This window comes from Oryza sativa, chromosome 5 (assembly GCF_034140825.1).
Source record: "Oryza sativa Japonica Group chromosome 5, ASM3414082v1".
NCBI classification, from domain to species: domain Eukaryota; kingdom Viridiplantae; phylum Streptophyta; class Magnoliopsida; order Poales; family Poaceae; genus Oryza; species Oryza sativa.
The window spans coordinates 20,927,947-20,933,264 of record NC_089039.1 but is presented as its reverse complement, the minus strand read 5'-3'; the positions used below and the strand labels follow the sequence as shown (position 1 = coordinate 20,933,264).

Genomic DNA, 5,318 nt, shown 5'->3' with positions numbered 1-5,318 from the left:
ATCACATCAACCTGTCATACACACATAACTTTTCAGTCACATCATCTCCAATTTCAACCAAAATCCATTGCGCTGAACTAAACACAACCATAATAGTTGGATGAAATTTTGAATACTCGTGGCACGCTTTTTAAACTGCTAAACGGTATGTTTCGCGCGAAAACTTTCTATATGAAAGTTGCTCTAAAATATTATATTAATATATTTTTTAAGTTTGTAACAATTAAAACTCAATTAATCACACGTTATTACCACCTCGTTTTACGTGAAACACTTTATCTTTATCTTCATGAAATTCAAACACCACCTGTAATATTCCCCGTCAAGAAATTAAAATCGTCTAGAACTAGCTAGTAGCTACTGTGCACCATGCCAACCTTGACAAACAACAGCTCACAGGAACTAGCTATTTAGCTAATGAGTAGCATGGTGAAATAACAAGATTCAGCAACGACAAGGGGTTGAAGCATAGGAGATTTGCTGCCTTCATGCTGTTCAATTTGAAACCATATTCAGTAGAATCGTATGATGAGCAAGCATTACTGAATATAGCTATTTTACCGCCGACCTTGCGCGACAGCGCGAGACGTCGCCACCCTGAGGAGCCACGACTCGGCTTCATCCGTGGGTGGCGGGCCACCTCTGCGGCAGGCCATGGCGGCCGCCCTCTCCCGCCAGCCGCCGCCGCCGCCCAGCTCCACTCCTGCCGCCCACCGCCCTCCATCGCTTGCCGCCACCGCGGCGCCTCGCGTCGGACGAGGAGACAGCCAGCCCTCTCCAAGCTCCTCCTTCGCTCTCCCCACGTGCTCCTCCCCAGCGGCCTCACCCTGGCGGCCTCCTCCCCGGCTTGCCCAGAGAACATGAGAAGAGAAGAGAAGAGTAAGAGAGTGAGAGGAGGAGGAAGATGGGAGAGAGAGATGACGTGGCAGGCTGATATATGGGTCCCACGTGGGTCTCATGCTGATTCAGCCGCCATGTAGGATAAAACCGGGTCAAAATCACTGGAAGACCTATTGTAACCGGTTTTGATTAGTTAAGGGACGTCGGATATCTGGTTTTGCGGTTGGAGGACGATTTTGTAACTCGATGACAAATTGAGGGACCTTCGGTGTACTTTTTCCTTTTGATGTGTGGTCGTCGTATGGGCTGTGCTGTGCCAGATGGGCTAACGTGGGCCTAGTCGTTTGTTGTCACTGCCCGCCGTGATCGTGATCTTCTCTTTGATCTAAGGAAACAAAAAAAAATCTGATGATCTTAAACATCTCACAAGAAGATCATTTACCAAAGGATGAGATCGTATCTCGTACTCGTATGCGGGAATCATATTTCACAGGAATAATTTCATCTGAGGTCCCTTAACTTGTCAACAAATCCGATTTTCATCCTTCAACCAAAAAACCAGATGCAACGGGGTCCTAAACTATCAAAACCAGTGCAGATGAGATCCCTCGGTGGTTTTGAGGGTGGTTTTGGCTGACGTGGCGCCTACGTGGCAAATTTAACTTGGTCTTCATCTGATGTGGCGAATACGTGGCAATTTGATCCGGAAAAATAATAAACTTCGTGGGACCCACATGTCAGTCACACATAAATTAATAAAAAATGGTGGGGCCCACGTGGGCCCCACATGTCATTCTCAGCATCTCCCTCTCTTCAACTAGAGCCCCTCTTCTTCCTCCTCTCTCCCCCTTCTCCCATCCCCGAGGCGGCGGGCAGTGTCTGGGTGAGGGATGGCAGCTCGCGGCGGCCGGGCAGTGTCCGGGTGAGGGATGGCGGCGCGCGGCGGCCGGGCGAGGGAGGCGACGCGCGGCGGCTCAGCGAGGAGGGAGGCGGCGCGCGGCGGCTCGGCGAGGAGGGAGGCGGCGCTCGGTGGCCCGGCGAGGAGAGGCCGCGCGCGGCGGCCGGGTGAGGAAGGAGGCGGCGCTCGGCGTCCCGGCGAGGAGGGAGGCGGCGCTCGGCGGCCCGGCGAGGAGAGGCGGTGCGCGGCGGCCGGGCGAGGGAGGCGACACGCGGCAGCCTGACGAGGAGGGAGGCGGCACTCGGCGGCCGGGCGAGGAGGGAGGCGGCGCGCGGCGGCCCGACAAGGAGGGAGGCGGCGCGCGGGGGCCGGGCGAGGAGAGGCGACGCGCGGCGGCCTGGCGAGGGAGGCGACGCGCGGTGGCCCGGCGAGGAGGGAGGCGGTGCTCGGGGGCCCAGCGAGGAGGGAAGCGGTGCTCGACGGCCCAGCGAAGAGAGGCGACGCGCGGCTCCGACCCGGATGTGACCATCGAGGACGTCGGCGGAGGCGGCCGGGCGAGGAGGGAGGCAGTGCGTGTGGGTACCGAGCGAGGAGGGGCGGCACCGTCCGGTTTGGCATCGCGGGCGGAACGGCTGACGGAGTGTAGCTGTCGCGCTCGCCGGCGACCTCCTCCTCTGCCTCTTCCTCCTCCGGCAACCTCCACCGTCCGCGGCCTGCTGCCGCTCCCCCTGCCCCTCCGCTCCATCCGCCGGCATGCTCCTGCCGCCGCTCCCCGCGAGGACGAGGGAGAGCGAAGAGGAAGAGAAACAAGAGCCGAGAGGGACTTGTGGGGCCCACGTGGGCCCCACCATTCTTTTATTGATTTATGTATGAGACTGACATGTGGGTCCCACGAAGTTTATTATTTTTTCCGGATCAAATTGACACGTATGCGCCACGTCAATGCCATATCAGATGAAGACCAAGTCAAATTTGCCACGTAGGCGCCACGTCAGCCAAAACCACCCTCAAAACCACCGAGGGATCTCATCTGCACTGGTTTTGATAGTTGAGGGACCCGTTGTATCTGGTTTTCCGGTTGAAGGACGAAAATCGGATTCGTTGACAAGTTAAGGGACCTCGGATGAACTTATTCCTATTTCACACAGACGCGCTAGCTTCGTTGCCGACGCACGGTTCGGCCCATAAGACCCATATTGCTGGGAGCAGGGGGCAAGGGGCAGCCCTAGGATCGTTAGGTCGTGTTTTTCTTTTTTCTGAACGATCTGCACAAAGCAGGTTGTGTATTTAAAGTGTGATGGAGTAAAAAAATACAGTTAAAAGCTACTTATGTATTATATTTTGAACTAGAAAAAATACCCGTGCGTTGCAACAGGTAAAAACGTTTTTTATCCTATACATTATTCTCCCTTAGTTTTGGACCCGATACTTTCTTGGTTTTAGACCAGATGCTTATTCCTTCCTTCCTTTTCAGCTCCAGTCCTAGCACAGTCCGCTACCTCTCTCTGCTCGATCTACCTCTCTTCGGCTCAGCCCACGAGTGGAGCTGTAGGCCTAGCTCAAACAGTCTCATGCCTGTACCATTACGAAGCCGATCCTGCCATCAAATCCGGTAATCCGCTCGAGCTCCTCCCATATCCGGTAATCCGCTCGAGCTCGCATAGTCCCGTGTCCGTACGATGACGGAGCCGATCCTCTCCATCAAATCCGGTCGAATCTTACTCCATCTCCAAAATTGTTCTTGCATAGTCTAGTGCCCGTACAATAACGGAGCCGATCCTCTCCATCAAATTTGGTCGAATGTTTCTCCATCTCCAAAAATTGTTGAGGGATTTTGATCCACTCAACCTCCTTTTTCTGTTTTTTTAATCAAAATCGAAGCAATCTGTAAAACTCGGGATAAAAAATGACGAGGATTAAATGGAGATTCAATCCGGTGAATTAAAGCCGAATTGAAAGAGGAATTCAAGGGGAAAATGATGTGAGAGTAGCGGGGAATTGGTTTTTTTTTTGCAATGAATTGGAGGATGAAATATATAGGGAGGCAAATCAACGTGGCGGCGGCGGTAGAGTTTGGCCCGATGGAAAAACCGCAAAAAAAAGCGATAAAAGAAAGGAACCGGAAAAACAGTCAAAGAAAAAAAGTAAGGGAAAAAACGGCAAAAAGAAAATAAAACGAAAAAAGGAAAAGAAAAAAAAAGGGAAAAACGCTGAAAAAAATAAGAAACGCGAAAAGAAAATAAAACGGGAAAAAGGGAAAAAAACGAACGAAAATTACAGGGGGATCGAACTTTTTTTATTTTGGGTTTTTTTCGCTACTTTTTTTATTTTAACGGACAAAGGAAACATCTTATTTTCGCCTTTTTTTTCTTTTTCTTTTGGTTTTTTCGCCCGTTTTTTTTACGTACGATGGATACACCTCTTATTTTTTAAACAGTAGGTATAATAGAAATAGATAATAGATATATGGTCTCTCTTTGTTGAATATATATGGTATCCTTTTGTTTTTTCATACACATATACATCACATACTATATAAACATATTTTATTTTATCAAATATTTTTGGGTATTCATCTTAATACCATTGCATTGCATTGGGCCCACGCCTAGCCCAATGAAAAGAATAAGTTGACTGATTCCTCTTCTTTTAGTTCTCTATTCGCTCCCTCTTTCTTGGCGTTGGTAGAGCGAGAACGTCTCCATCATTATCCATCGACCCACTACATCACCGTGTCACCGTTGTTGTCCTTGTCATCATCCTCATCACCATCTCTGTTCCGGTTGGTCTCCTTCCCTCCCCATCTTCCTCTCTAGCCGTGCGATGCCTCTTCTCTCTCCTAGCCATAGCTCCTCAACCCTAGCTATGCGGGATATGCGGCCATGCGGTGGTGTCTCGAGAGATGAAGCAACAACGATTGAGGCTAAAGGAGAAGAGCATTTGAATATTTAGATGAAAATTTTTGATTTTAGGATTGAGATTTTTATGATTTGTAATTTGAAAGTTTTAGTATTTGAAAATTTTTTGTTTCCGAGAGTTCAGGAACTTGGGTATGCACGGGCTGCTGCACAGCGGCGACGGGAAAAACCACGGGGCGCACAGTCGCACAACGCGCAGGCAACCTGTGGCCCGAGGCTGCACATACGGCGCGCGTACGTCGTCGCATCAGCCTCCGCTGCTGCGAAAGCATCCACCCCCGTTGCCATGGCCGGCCATGGCCACCGTTATCGATTCCCCGCGCCTACCTACGCGTTCCGTGCACCCGCACTCTCCGTTTCTTTCTGCGTCTGCGCACGTAGTACTACGTGACAGACAGTGTCCAGCCCCGTGCCTGCACTGTTCGTACGTGTACTCCTACCAATTTTAACGTACTACTACTACTAGTAGTACCCGAAACGCACGACGCAAACAGCGCCTGTTGCCCGCAGTACTCCGGCCGGTACATGGATCGGCAGCAAACGTCGCCCAGGCACACGGCGTAGTACGTACTCCTACAGTACGAACGTGACGCGACAGCGAAGGACCGAGCGCGATCGTATCGTACGAGTACAAAAAAACCACAAATAATGGCACTTGACGT

General features: G+C 51.0%; 1 long non-coding RNA gene across 1 annotated transcript; it reads right to left on the bottom strand.

Moving 5' to 3' along the window:
• Positions 1-259: 259 nt before the first annotated feature.
• LOC107278171 (uncharacterized) lies at positions 260-866 on the bottom strand. The gene is made up of 2 exons (XR_001545910.3): positions 569-866; positions 260-491 (listed from the first exon to the last, which is right to left on the bottom strand). It is a non-coding gene; the product is annotated as an uncharacterized lncRNA (long non-coding RNA).
• Between the last annotated feature and the right edge of the window lie 4,452 nt (positions 867-5,318).